Source organism: Salvelinus fontinalis, chromosome 30, assembly GCF_029448725.1.
Source record: "Salvelinus fontinalis isolate EN_2023a chromosome 30, ASM2944872v1, whole genome shotgun sequence".
In the NCBI taxonomy this organism is placed as follows: domain Eukaryota; kingdom Metazoa; phylum Chordata; class Actinopteri; order Salmoniformes; family Salmonidae; genus Salvelinus; species Salvelinus fontinalis.
Window position 1 is genome coordinate 17,580,660 of NC_074694.1, and position 15,279 is coordinate 17,595,938.

At 45.1% G+C, this 15,279-nt stretch overlaps 1 protein-coding gene across 4 annotated transcripts in view; it reads right to left on the minus strand.

Annotated features, from left to right (window-relative positions):
- Window positions 1–9,056, minus strand: part of LOC129828745 (zinc finger matrin-type protein 4-like) — a 116,842-nt gene extending 107,786 nt beyond the window's left edge. The window contains exon 1 of one of the 4 annotated variants that reach the window (XM_055889916.1): window positions 8,515–9,056. The gene's annotated coding sequence lies outside the window, so the exon portion shown is untranslated. The remainder of the gene's footprint in view (window positions 1–8,514) is intronic. The other 3 variants (XM_055889917.1, XM_055889918.1, XM_055889914.1) reach the window with 3 other exon arrangements.
- Between the last annotated feature and the right edge of the window lie 6,223 nt (window positions 9,057–15,279).

Genomic DNA, 15,279 nt, shown 5'->3' on the forward strand with positions numbered 1-15,279 from the left:
CGATATTATTCAGCCAACGGAAGTCTATGCACTGCCTCAGTGACCTATCCTTCACAACAACAAAAAACAGCACCCACCGGGGAGGAAGGCTTGATAAGTCCTGCAACCAGAGAATCCTGGATGTACAGTTGAAGTCGGAAGTTTACATACACCTTAGCCAAAAACATTTAAACTCAGTTTTTCACAATTCCTGACATTTAATCCTAGCAAAAATTCCCTGTCTTAGGTCAGTTAGGATCACCACTTTATTTTAAGAATGTGAAATGTCAGAATAATAGTAGAGAGAATGATTTATTTCAGCTTTTATTTCTATCATCACATTCCCAGTAGGTCAGAAGTTTACACACATTCAATTAGTATTTGGTAGCATTGCTTTTAAATTGTTTAACTTGGGTCAAACGTTTAGGGTAGCCTTCCACAAGCTTCCCACAATAAGTTGGGTGAATTTTGGCCCATTCCTCCTGACAGAGCTGGTGTAACAGTGTCAGGTTTGTAGACCTCCATACTCGCTTTTTCAGTTCTGCCAACAAATTTTCTATAGGATTGAGGTCAGGGCTTTGTCATGGCCACTCCAATACCTTGACTTTTTTGTCCTTAAGCCATTTTGCCACAACTTTGGAAGTATGCTTGGGGTCATTGTTCATTTGGAAGACCCATTTGCGACCAAGCTTTAACTTTCTGACTGATGTCTTGAGATGTTGCTTCAATATATCCACATTATTTCCCTCCATCATGATGCTATCTATTTTGTGAAGTGCACCAGTCCCTCCTGCAGCAAAGCACCCCCACAACATGGTGCTGCCACCCCCGTTCTTCACAGTTGGGATGGTGTTCTTTGGCTTGCAAGCCTCCTCCTTTTTCCTCCAAACATAATCATGGTCATTATGGCCAAACAGTTATATTTTTGTTCCATCAGACCAGAGGACATTTCTCCAAAAAGTACGATCTTTGTCCCCATGTGCAGTTGCAAACCGTAGTCTGGCTTTTTTTATGGAGGTTTTGGAGCAGTGGCTTCTTCCTTGCTGAGCGGCCTTTCAGGTTATGTCGATATAGGACTCGTTTTACTGTGAATATAGATGCTTTTTTGTACCTGTTTCCGTACCTGCATCTCCTTCCTGAGTGGTATGACGGCTGCGTGGTCCCATGGTGTTTATTCTTGCGTACTATTGTTTGTACAGATGAGCGTGGTACCTTCAGGCATTTGGAAATTGCTCCCAAGGATGAACCAGACTTCTGGCGGTCTACATTTTTTTTTCTGAGGTCTTGGCTCATTTCTTTTCATTTTCCCATTATGTCAAGCAAAGAGGCACTGCGTTTGAAGGTAGGCCTTGAAATACATCCACAGGTACACGTCCAATTGACTCAAATGTCAATTAGCCTATCAGAATCCATGACAACATTTTCTCGAATTTTCCAAGCTGTTTAAAGGCACAGTCAACTTAGTGTATGTAAACTTCTGTCATGCAGAAAGTAGATGTCCTAACCGACTTGCCAAAACTATAGTTTGTTAACCTCTAACGAGTCACCCTCCTGGATCCTGGAGCTGACTAGCATAGCCTAGCCTAACGGGACAGGGATATCATATAATATAATTTCATGAAATCACAAGTCCAATACAGCAAATGAAAGATAAACATCTTGTGAACCCAGCCATCATTTCCGGATCCGGGAGAGAGAAGCGGTAGAGGTTTTAACAAGAAATGTGTGGAGTGGTTGAAAAACAAGTTTTAATGACTCCAACCTAAGTGTATGTAAACTTCCGCCCTCAACTGTACCTCTCCATAGCCTCGTGCTCGGGGCGATAGAGGTTAAACAACCGGCTACTGGGGAGAGGAGCTCCAGGCTGGAGGTCAATGGCGCAGTCGTACGGCCAATGAGGCGGCAGCAACAGGGTGTGGTGCTTGCTGAACACAGGAGCTAGATTGTGATATTCGGGAGGAACTGATGACTGGAATGGACTGGGGCACAGACAAGGCAGGGGGAAGGGCAGAATGTAGACAATTAGAGTGACAAAATGAACTCCAAGTGGTTACCTTTCCGGGGGCCCAGTCACTCTGTGGCTTGTGTAGCTTTAACCGTGGATGGCCAAGAACCAGGGTAGAGTGAGGACAGTCGATTATGTGGCAACTGATTTTTTTCAGAGATATGCAGGATGACAGGGACGGTTCTCTCACAGACACAGGCGAGGAGTTGTCCGTGGAGAGCGTTGGCATCGAGGGGTGAATCGAGTGGGACAGTGTCCAGGGCCAACTGGGTAACGACATCTTGGTCCAGGAAGCTCTCGTCGGCACCCGAATCGATGAGAGCAGACAGAGGAAAAGCCTGGCTCTGCCACACAAGATTGCCTTCAAGCAAGGGGTCTGGGGGAAGATGGGCAGGCGATTTGGCTCAACAGTATATCCCCCACTACTGCCAAGCCTCCTCTTTTGCTGGACGCAAAACAAGTGGAACAAGTGGAAACAAAGTGACCAACCTGGCCACAGTATGTGCAGCTCCTAGCGCTGATTCGCGCACTGCCTCTCCTCTGGAGAGAGATGGGCCCGGCCAAGCTGCATGGGTTCAGGAAGAGCCTTGGGAAGGGATGCAGTCGGAGAAGGAGGACAAGGCAATGAAGCAGATGTTATGGGGAATGCAACCCTGCCTACCCTCTCCCTCCGATGCTCATGGAGACGGTTGTCGATGCAGATGGCGAGAGAGATGATCAGTGAGTTCATCAGGCTCATCCCTGGACACCAACTCGTCCTTCATGGTCCCTGTGAGCGCGTTTTGGAATGCTCCCTGAAGGGCCTCCTCATTCCAGCGGCGAGGGTGCGAAACTCGATTGCCATCTCAGCAACACTATAGGGACATTGATGGAGGGACAGGGGTCGTTTAGATGGGGGACTGTCTCTCCCACACTACCGTGGCCCAGGAAAGCGCTACTCCACGAAGGCAGCTAATCAGGAAGGAAACCTTGCCCTGTTCTCTAGCATAAGAGGGGGCTGTTGCTCGAATACTGGTGAACATTGTACCAAAAAGGCTCTGCAAGCTCCGAGGTTGCCATCGTAACGCTCGGGAGTCGGAACAAATGGCTCACGGGCAAGAGGAGAAGGACTTGGGACTGGTTGTGAGCTCTGGGCGAATGTTCAGCCCTGTAGGTCAGAAAAGTGCCGTGAAAACTCCTTGATGTGCTCCAGAAGGGTTTTCAAGGCTCGGTCATGTTGCTCAAGCAGGGCGCCTTCGCCGGCGAGGATTTGGTGGAGAATATCTAAGTCTGCTGGGTTCATGTCGCTGGCCAGATCTAACTGTTACGCGGGGCGGAGCAGGTGAACCCAAATGCAGACAGACGAGGAGCCAAGGATAGGTAACCAATGTTTTGGTTACCTAATGTTTTGGCTACCTAAAGCAGGAGAGGAGATGGGGTGCAGTCCAGGGGAATCTGGGCAGGTAGTAGGGAATCCAGGCTGAGACTGGGGGTAAGGAGATTAGGAACCGGGTAAGCAGGTCTGGAGTGGAATCCAATGAAGCAGTAGAGCGAAGATCCAGGACAGGGAAGCAGGACTGAGGAGACGAGGGACTGGAGATAGGTACCAGAGTCAAAGCAGACGGGACTGTAGCGGAGAGAAAAAGCAGCATGAGGCTACGGAAAACAGGGACAACAGGATTTATTTTTATTTATTTTATTTTACCATTATTTTACCAGGTAAGTTGACTGAGAAACACGTTCTCATTTGCAGCAACGACCTGGGGAATAGTTACAGGGGAGAGGAGGGGGATGAATGAGCCAATTGTAAACTGGGGATTAATAGGTGACCATGATGGTTTGAGGGCCAGATTGGGAATTTAGCCAGGACACCGGGGTTAACACCCCTACTCTTACGATAAGTGCCATGGGATCTTTAATGACCTCAGTGAGTCAGGACACCCGTTTAACGTCCCATCCGAAAGACGGATAACAAAATCTATGCAGCAACAAACAGCTAGAAATGCAGACTGACTGAGTAGAGACTACGATCTGGCAGCATGGAAGTGGCAGGACTGAGTATTTGTAGGGTTCTTGATTATGGAACAGTTTGCAGCTGGTGGGAATCTGCTCAGCTTCCAGCACACCTGTCTCTACTCACACAATCACATACACACAGAGAGAGAGGGAGAGAGAGAGCACTGGGGGAGTGGTGGCAGGTTAGGGAGGTCCAGGATGAGAAGTAGAGGGTGTGGCAGGAGCAGATGTAACAGTTCTGTTCTGTTCTATTCTGGTCTGTTCTGTTCTGTTCTATTCTGTTCTATTCTGTTCTATTCTGTTCTTTTCTATTCTGTTCTGTTCTATTCTGTTCTATTCTGTTCTATTCTGTCCTGTTCTATTCTGTTCTGTTCTGTTCTGTTCTATTCTGTTCTATTCTGTTGCTGTCCTCTCCCCCCTAATTGACTGAGGTGAATTTATCAAATGGGGGTATCAGGGCTGTGAAATACATTCTAACCATTTTGTTGACAAATAAATAGACTACAAACAATATATACAGTCAGTTTCCCCTGTTGGTCAATACCAGTAAATCGTGTACATAAGTACGCTCCAGGATAAGAGTCCCTTAGGTGCCGATCTAGGATCAGTTTCCCCTCCCCCAATCCTAACCTTGACCCTTAAACTGGAAAATTCTAACTTCACCAAACACACCCACAGGGCTGGCTCTATATCTCCACAGGCTGCTTGACCTAACACATGTTTGGGTTAATTAAACACCTACATTTTTGTCATTTAGCAGACACTTTTATCCAGAGCAATTTACAGTTAGTGCATTCATTTTAAGATAGCTAGGTGGGACAAACACATATCACAGTCATAGTAAGTACATTGTTCTTCAATAAAGTAGCTATCAGTAAATTCAGAGCTAGTAGGGGGAAGTCAGAGCTAGTAGGGGGAAGTCAGAGCTAGTAGGGGGAAGTCAGAGCTAGTAGGGGGAAGTCAGAGCTAGTAGGGGGAAGTCAGAGCTAGTAGGGGGAAGTCAGAGCTAGTAGGGGGAAGTCAGAGCTAGTAGGGGGAAGTCAGAGCTAGTAGGGGGAAGTCAGAGCTAGTAGGGGGAAGTCAGAGCTAGTAGGGGGAAGTCAGAGCTAGTAGGGGGAAGTCAGAGCTAGTAGGGGGAAGTCAGAGCTAGTAGGGGGAAGTCAGAGCTAGTAGGGGGAAGTCAGAGCTAGTAAGTCAAGTGGGAGTGTTGGGGGGAATTCAAGTGGGAGTGTTGTTTACTCCCAAAACCTAGACTAAATCAATGCTGCTCCACTGAAAAACTTTTGTCTAGGCTTAATCTGTGTCTGGGAAACCGGACTCGAAACTAGAAAAGTGCTCAGATTGTTTGCCACACGAGTAAAAGGTCCGATACTAAAGTACTGCATAAGAGCAGCTAGTCAGTACCACTAATGTGGACAGCAAAGGAATCGGCGTCCCCAAGTTCAGCACCACAATAATAGCGACAGCCAAACTGCAGCCAGGAGAATCCTAACCAGGAGGTCATAGGTCAATTAACACAGAAGTGACTGTTGGATCAATTATTTAGGTACCGGTTGGGCGAAAGCAGATTCAAATAGTTGTTTTTAAAAAATAAATCACGAAAACAAAACATCACTTCGTTCTCTACTGCTGTTAAAGTGGCTGTCCTTGTGTGAAGCAGCATATCTGTTTGAGTATGTGTGTGTGTGTGTGTGTGTGTGTGTGTGTGTGTGTGTGTGTGTGTGTGTGTGTGTGTGTGTGTGTGTGTGTGTGTGTGTGTGTGTGTGTGTGTGTGTGTGTGTGTGTGCGTGTGCGTGTGCGTGTGTGTATGTGTGTGTTCCCGCGCGCTTCCAAGCAATTGTGCGTGTGGGACTAGCACTTCAGGTCATGAGAGCTGTGTACACACATTTCTATGGATGTTTGAGCCTGAGGATTTAGTCGGCAGGTGTATCTCTGTATCTCTCCAGATAAAAAGTTGACTCTACAGCTGTTTCAGTAGCTGGCTTAGTGACAGATGCATCTCTCTCCCGCTGTGTGTGTAGTTGCATGCCTGTGTGGCTGTTTAAGTAAGTGTGTGAGAGCACTGCAGATGCTAAAGCTGGTATCAGACCAATTCGTGGGATCAAATGCAACACGACAGAGAAAACCTAATGCAAAAAGGCACATCATACCCGTTTCCATGATTTGTGGTGATCACAGAGCGTTTTTGGACTCATTCAGCAGTTTTTACCTGATTAAGTAGAATACTATTGGAAATGAATGTTGAAAGTTCCATTTATATTTCTAAAACATGAATTGAACATTATGCTGTTGTTGCTTCATATTGTCAAAACCTTTTGATAAATTGCCCAAAGTGTCCTAATCAATAATCAATATGCAGAAACAGTTTGTGATATATTGAAAACAGAAACACAAAATGTAGCCTGCTATCTACACATACAGTACATGTGCCACAATAGCTATCGGATATGTAGTTGTATTGCAGGCTATTTTTTTAAATGAGCACCTTATGCGGTGCCTTCGGTAAGTATTCAGATGCCTGGACCTTTTCCACATTTGTTACATTACAGCCTTATTCTAAAATGGATTAAATAAAAACAATTCCAAATCTACACACAATACTCGATAATGACAAAGCAAAAACAGGTTTTTAGAATATTTTGCAAATTTATTGAAAATGTATTGAAAATAAAAAATAGAAATACCTTATTTACATAAGTATTCAGACCCTTTGCTATGAGACTCGAAATATAGCTCAGGTGCTTACTGTTTTCATTGATCATCCTTGAGATGTTTCTACAACTTTATTGGAGTCCACCTGTGGTAAATTCAATTGATTGGACATGGTTTGGGGAGGCACACACCTGTCTATATAAGGCATGTCAGAGTAAAAACCAAGCCATGAGGTCGGAGAAATTGTTCGTAGAATTAGAGACAGGATTGTGTCGAGGCACAGATCTGGGTAAGGGTACAAACAAATTCTGCAGCATTGAAGGTCCCCAAGATCACAGTGGCCCGGCCAAACTGAGCAATAGGGGGAGGAGGGCCTTGGTCAGGGAAGTGACCAAGAACCCAATAGTCACTCTGACAGAGCTCTAAAGTTCCTTTTTGGAAATGGGAGAACCTTCCAGAAGGACAACCATCTCTGCAGCACTCCACCAACCAGGCCTTTATGGTAGCGTGGCCAGACAGAAGCCACTCCTCAGTAAAAGGCATATGACAGCCCGCTTGAAGTTTGCCAAAAGGCACTTAAAGACTCTCAGACAATGAGAAACAAGATTCTGTGGTCTGATAAAATAAAGATTGAACTCTTTGGCCTGAATGCCAAGTGTCACGTCTGGAGGAAACCTGTCACCATCCCTACGGTGAAGCATGGTTGTGGCAGCATCATGCTGTGGGGATGTTTTTCAGCGGCAGGGACTGGGAGACTAGTCAGGATTGAGGGAAAGATGAACGGAGCAAAGTACAGAGAGATCCTTGATGAAAACCTGCTCCAGAGCGCTCAGGACCTCAGACTGGGGTGAAGGTTCACCTTCCAACAGGACAACGACCCTAAGCACACAGCCAAGACAACACAGGAGTGGCTTCGGGACAAGTCTCTGAATATCCTGGACTTGAACCCGATCGAACATCTCTGGAGAGACCTGAAAATAGCTGTGAAGTGACGCTCCCAATCCAACCTGACAGAGCTTGAGAGGATCTGCAGAGAAGAATGGGAGAAACTCCCCAAGTAAAGGTTGGTCGAACGGCTTTCAATGGACCATCGGATCAACGGCTATCACATGCTAGTTTGCCATTCCGATGGACGTTTAGATCAGCTAATAGTGACTTTGCAGCTGCCCTTTCAATTTGCCCTCCCTACTAATAGGTGGGTAAACCGTATCACACAGTAAAAAGATGGGTAGGCGTGGCTACATGAGTTTAGAAGTGCACAACCTCTATATCTCTATATATATCACGGATTTCAACCATACAAAATCTGACACAAGATCACTGGGCAACTTCATTCCACCCAGAGAGCAACAGCTCAGAGTCAAGTCAAACTGGAGAGTCCATCATCACAATCTCGGGTTCTAGATTGGGTGCCAGGCTCACTGTCATGCCAAACTAACTCCCCATGTGAGATAGACCTATATAAAACAGCATCACTCATCTCTCCAAACATAGGCCCGTGTTGTGATACATCTAATGAATCAAATCCTACTGGTGTCAGTGACATTGATTTCAACTGAAAATAGTCTGCTGCTCGTCAAACAGACACCTGCTGTATGACTAACGGACTGAGCCAAGATCGTCAACACTGTCATAGCCTATGGTAATTTACAGTATTATCATGACCAACAAGCTCACCGACCCAACGTTGTAAAAAATTCAACAATTCCTAAACGGTAAGCCTATCCAACCAACCACTTACAAATAACTGTTAATAACATGATGCTAAAAATGACATAGCCTATTGGCTACTACCTCCTCAGACCCATGGCTGTATATTCTAGTAGATATTATAGGCTAATTAATCAATTGGACTACCATCTGAAACTTTCACTCTCACTCACCTTCTTCCTCCGGTAACGTTAACTTGCCTCCTCGCACAATCGACAGCACCGGTCCCGGACGCTTATCATCCGCCGGGCAGTCTACTCAATTATGTTCGCTAAATCATCCGTCCAACTTGAATAAACAGTCCTCCCGTTGTCCTGTCAATGTGCTCTCGCCGCCGGTGAAACCTCAAACGTGAGTGTTGCTGTGGGTAGCCTATATTTTCACTGGTTCCATGCGCTCTGGCTGTTGTTCAGTTGTGCGGTTTGATGTTATTCTCCTTTCAAGCGTGCTCTTTCGCTCAGTAGGGAACAGGCAAAACGCTCTGTTGATATCATTCACCGGGTAACGGGAAGTGGGAGCTCGAGCTAATAGGCTACAGTACAGTGCACCCACACGCGCAGGTATCATCTTACATAAAGTGCTCTTCTGAAAGAGAGACAGAGAGAGAGAGAGAGAGAGAGAGAGAGAGAGAGAGAGAGAGAGAGAGAGAGAGAGAGAGAGAGAGAGAGAGAGAGAGAGAGAGAGAGAGTACTATGAAGTGTCACGCCACAGAATGCGCAATGGCAAGCTATGACACCCCAAGAGTAAAAATGTTTATATTTATCTAACTACCTACCTATCTGTCAACCTGAATAAAGCGTCAATAAATGTTGGTCATAAATAATGAATTACATTGAAATAAAGCTGCCTATATGTTGAAAAGTGTTATTAATTTTTATGCTGTTAATGTGAGCTCTGTATCTGTCAAACTTGTTTCCATTTGTCCATGCTCAGGGCACCTTGAGACAGAGAGAGGGAGACAGAGCGAGAGAGAGAGAAACAACGGGGCAGAGAGAAAGAACGGGAGTGAAAGAGAGCGTAAGAGAGAGAAAGAGAGAAAGAGAGAGGGTGGGGGGTTGGATGGGGTGAATTCTAAAATATAATTTCTAAGCAATTTACATGCAATGCCTAATGTGTATCTTCATTGTATTATCAGCCAAATGTAGGCTTATAGGTACATGCAGTGATGATTTTCTAATTTAGAAAAAAATAAGGATTCTTGGTCAAAAAAAGAAAAATGCTGATCCCGGTGACTCTGAATCACAATCAAATATAAGAAACATTAAGCACAAATAAATAATTATAGGAGAGGGTTTGGGTTGACTGACAATTGTTTTTTTTCACTGACAGCGAATATTCAATATGACTTCAAAAGATGGAGTGAAATGAATACAATTGTTCCTCCATGCTTATTCCACTATTCCTCGGGCTCCCGAGTGGAGCAGCGGTCTGAAGCACTGCATCTCAGTGCTAGAGGTGTCATTACAGACACGCTGGTTTGAATCCAGGCTGTATCACAACTGGCTGTGATTGGGAGTCCCACAGGGCAGCGCACAATGGGCCCAGTGATGTCCGGGATTGGCTGGTGTAGGCCGTCATTGTAAATAAGAATTTGTTCTTAACTGACTTGCCTAGTTATTAAACATATATACCTCCCCTGTCATTTCTACTAAATGTAGCTTGTAGTGATAGATTGCCATGCTGCTTTTATAATTTCTCCATTTTATTATTACATGTCTTTTCAAACAGTATAGATGTGTATTCTGCTCTGACAATGGGGGACTGTTACATGCTTATAGATTCTTAGAGACGCAGTGACAGCAACCTTCTAACCCAAACCCTTACCCTTCTAAGAGGAACGCAGTGACAGCAACCTTCTGAGAGGAACCCAAACACTTCAAAACATAGACAATGAATGTAGAATAACACACACGAACAAGAACACACTAGCAAGGACGGACACACAATCACACACAGACGCAGAGAAGCACACACGCACACGCACACTTGACAATGACAATGACAATGCACAGAGATGAGATAGAGGACAATTTATCAAACCACCAGCCAAGGCAGACTGGACGTCTGGAGCAAATACTGGTCTGGAGAAAGAGAGGAAGAGGGAGCAAAAAAGGGGGAGAGAGAGAGAGTGAGAGGGAAAAGGTATAGAGAGAAAGAGAGAGAGCGAGAGTGGGCGGAAGGGAGAGAGAGAGAGGGAGAGGGAAGAAAGGAGGATGAGAGAGAGAGGGAGGAAAGGAGGGAGAGAGAGAGAGGGAAAGGGATAGAGGAGAGAGAGAGAGGGAGAGGGAAGAAAGGAGGATGAGAGAGAGAGGGAGGAAAGGAGGGAGAGAGAGAGGGGGAAAGGGATAGAGGAGAGAGAGAGAGGGAGAGGGAAGAAAGGAGGATGAGAGAGAGGGAGGAAAGGAGGGAGAGAGAGAGGGAAAGGGATAGAGAGAGAGAGAGAGAGGGAGAGGGAAGAAAGGAGGATGAGAGAGAGAGAGGGAGGAAAGGAGGGAGAGAGAGAGAGGGAAAGGGATAGAGAGGAGAGAGAGAGGGAAAGGGATAGAGAGGAGAGAGAGAGAGCTTGAGAGATGGAGAGAGAAAGTCTCGGTGCTACAGTAAGTGTCATCCGTGCAGAAAACAGACAAGCGTACCAGCAGCATACCACCCTGCATACCACTACTGGCTTGCTTCTGAAGCTAAGCAGGGTTGGTCCTGGTCAGCCCCTGGATGGGAGACCAGATGCTGCTGGAAGTGGTGTTGGAGGGCCAGTAGGAGGCACTCTTTCCTCTGGTCTAAAAAATATCCCAATGCCCCAGGGCAGTGATTGGGGACACTGCCCTGTGTAGGGTGCCGTCTTTCGGATGGGACGTTAAACGGGTGTCCTGACTCTCTGAGGTCATTAAAGATCCCATGGCACTTATCGTAAGAGTAGGGGTGTTAACCCCGGTGTCCTGGCTAAATTCCCAATCTGGCCCTCAAACCATCATGGTCACCTAATAATCCCCAGTTTACAATTGGCTCATTCATCCCCCTCCCCTGTAACTATTCCCCAGGTCGTTGCTGCAAATGAGAATGTGTTCTCAGTCAACTTACCTGGTAAATAAATAAATAAATAAGGGGCTTGGCTGCTGTGTGTGTGTGAGTGGTGAGTGTGTGTGTATATGTGTGTGTATGCGTGCGTGCGTTTGGTTTAACTATCCTTGTGGGGACCAGAAGTCCTCACAAACATAGTATAACAAGGAAAAGTCATTTCACCAGTCCGCACAAGGAAAAAAACTATTTTAGGCTTAGATGTTAGGTTTAGGGAAAGGGTTAGAATTAGAATTAGGGTTAGGGGTTAGCTTTAGGTACAGGAGTTAGGGGTTAATGTTATGTGGGGGTTGATAAAAAAATGTGTTAGCGCAAATCAAGTCTGACATTTTGCAGTAGAAATTACAAACTTTAGAAGCCTTTTTAAAACTCAAATACACTACAAGTTTGTATTTCCTTCTGTGCAGGAAAAGTATTAGCAACAAAAGAGTGATCAAATTAAGATCCTACATCTCTATATAGTTGTCAACATAACAAGTGCCAGCAAATTTCCTTCCAGCTGAAGCTGTGAATGACGCACAAATACTGGGGGGCGTTTGCATTCTGACGTGATTCTGTGAATTCAGAAGCTAAAAGCTTTCTCTGACACTGTGTTATCAGACTGTGTGTGTGCCTATAGGTGTCCCCCACTGTTACGCTCCTGATTAATGGCTTACAATAAACCTTTCTAAGTTTTGTCCTAGAGAGAGAAAGACAGAAACAGATAAAAACCAAGAGAGTGAGTGTCACGATGTATAATGATTGGAGACAGGCGCAGGAATACGAAATAGTTTTTATTTCTCTACCCAAAATAGAGTACTTCATGAACATGACAGGGGACGAAGCCCAAAACAAACACATATATGTATATATATAAAACACAGGGCTGTAACCCAAACAAAGAGCGAGGAGTAAACCTCTAATAAATTCACGAGACGAGACCCGTAATAATAAGTGCACACTAACAAGGTAACACGAAATCTGATACAACAGAGCACAAGTACTCACAAGACCAACGGACATGGAACAAAAATCAACAAGGACAATGGGGAACAGAGGCCACATATATACACATACTAATCAGGGGGAATGGTGTGCGTAATGAGATTAGACAGTCCGGGGTTACTGGTGATGATCCAGTTCAGTGACGCCTAGAAGGCCGGTGACGTAGACCTCTCCAGCTGGTGAACGGAATGAGCAGCAGTACTGGGGGAATCCGTGATGGTGAGAGATGGGGAGAGATGGAGAGAGACAGAGAGAATGAGAGAGCGAGATGGAGAGAGAGAGAGGGAGTGATTTAAGGAGATAGTTAAATTTGCTGTTTCCTATCAAACACAGATCGATGTCCATTTCCAGAGCTATACAATGTTTACAAGTCACAATCAATGCACTTTTGTCTGGAAGGAGGCCAGAGGGAGGAGACAGAGACAGGAGGCCAGAGGGAGGAGACAGAGACAGGAGGCCAGAGGGAGGAGACAGAGACAGGAGGCCAGAGGGAGGAGACAGAGACAGGAGGCCAGAGGGAGGAGACAGAGACAGGAGGCCAGAGGGAGGACACAGAGACAGGAGGCCAGAGGGAGGAGACAGAGACAGGAGGCCAGAGGGAGGAGACAGAGCCAGGAGGCCAGAGGGAGGAGAGAGCGTGTTTCAGTGTGTAAGTGGGTCACAGAGTGAACAGAGACCTTTCGAAGGCTAAAATATCACTTGACCTTGTCTCTATATAGCTGACCTGAACAACATTGATCTGTTTTAGCGTGTTGTATAAACGTATCGTGGTTCTGAGATGAGAGGCAGAGAGGCTGTGTCTGAAATCGGTCTTGCATACTACTTTTTAAGACTACATACAGTGGCTTGCGAAAGTATTCACCCCTCTTGGCATTTTTCCTATTTTGTTGCCTTACAACCTGGAAATAAACTAGATTTTTTTGAGGGGGGGGTGTATCATTTGATTTACACAACATGCCTACCACTTTGAAGATGCTAAATATTTGTTTATTGTGAAACAAACTAGAAAGAAAAGAAAGAAAAAAAAATTGAGCGTGCATAACTATTCATCCCCCCCCTAGTCAATACTTTGTTGAGCCACCTTTCGCTGCAATTACAGCTGCAAGTCTCTTCGGTACATCTCTATAATACTCCAATCTCCGCTGTGGAGCTTTGCAGCTCCTTCAGGGTTATCTTTGGTCTCTTTGTTGCCTCTCTGATTAATGCCCTCCTTGCCTGGTCTGTGGGTTTTGGTGGGCGGCCCTCTCTTGGCAGGTTTGTTGTGGTGCCATATTCTTTCCATTTTTTAATCATGGATTTAATGGTGCTCCGTGGGATGTTCAAAGTTTCTGATATTTTTTTATAACCCAACCCTGATCTGTACTTCTACCCAACTTTGTCCCTGACCTGTTTGGAGAGCTCCTTGCCGCATGCTTGGTGGTGCCACTTGCTTGGTGGTGCCTCTTGCTTGGTGGTGTTGCAGACTCTGGGGCCTTTCAGAACAGGTGTATATATACTCAGATCATGTGACACTTAGATTGCACACAGGTGGACTTTATTTAACTATGTGACTTTTGAAGGTAATTGGTTGCACCAGATCTTTTTTAGGGGCTTCATAGCAAAGGGGGTGAATACATATGCACGTACCACTTTTCAGTTTTACATTTTTTTATTTTATTTTTTGAAACAAGTTATTTTTTTAATTTCACTTCACCAATTTGGACTATTTTGTGTATGTCCATTACATGAAATCCAAATGAAAATCTATTTAAATTACAGGTTGTAACGCAACAAAATAGGAAAAACGCCAGGGGGGATGAATACTTTTGCAAGGCACTGTACTGTGTACTAACCGTGCAGCATACTATTTAGAACATACTATTAAGTAGAAATGTTGCGCACCTGCATAAGGTAAGTCTGAATACCAAAGACTGAGAAGTGCATAGCAAAGGCATAGATTTACTATGTCTGAATTGGGCCCTTCAAGCAAAATTGAAAACATCATATTTTTGTATACAGTAAAAGCTTACTATTTACAATGCAAGGTCAAGTTTTCGAACACTACCAGAGAGAAGGGGAAAAAGAGAGCGAGAAAGAAAAGAGGGCGAGAGAGAGAGAGAGAGAGAGGGGGATGGGGTAGGGGGAGAGAGAGAGTGAGAGAGCGACAGACAGAGAGTAACCAAGCATCATAGAGTGAGAGGGAGAGATCCTGCAAGGGATTTATATCCAGTATCAAGTGCACCTTCTCACCAAAGGAGAGGTCTAATGTTAGGTCTGTGTTTGTGCGTGTGTGTGTCCGTCCATGTCCTGTTTTTATGAGCAGTGTTTATTGAGAACAGGTGAAGCTAATCCAGAGATACATATTTGATTTCTATAGCATCAGCACATATCTCTGTGTGTGTGTGTGTGTGTGTGTGTGTGTGTGTGTGTGTGTGTGTGTGTGTGTGTGTGTGTGTGTGTGTGTGTGTGTGTGTGTGTGTGTGTGTGTGTGTGTGTGTGTGCGTGTGCGTGTGCGTGTGCGTGTGCGTGTGCGTGTGTGTGTGTGTGTGTGGTGAGAGAGAGAGAGAGGTGGCACCCCAGTTTCAAAAGTGGTGTGGCAAACTCCGTACGTGTCTTTTCTCGGGCCTGGAGTTCGTCGGGTAAAACTGTGGGTACTATTCGTAGTCTATGACATGGTCCAACCTTAACTTTATTTCTCACAAACAGAATTTCTACTTGCCTGGACATGGTGTAGTATACTGAGATCAAGTGACAGATCATGCGACATTTAGATTGCACACAGGTGGACTTTATTTAACTAATTATGTAACCTGATGGTAATTGGTTGCACCAAATCTTATTTAGGGGCTTCGTAGCAAATGGGGTGAATACATATGCACGCACCACTTTTCAGTTTGAAATTT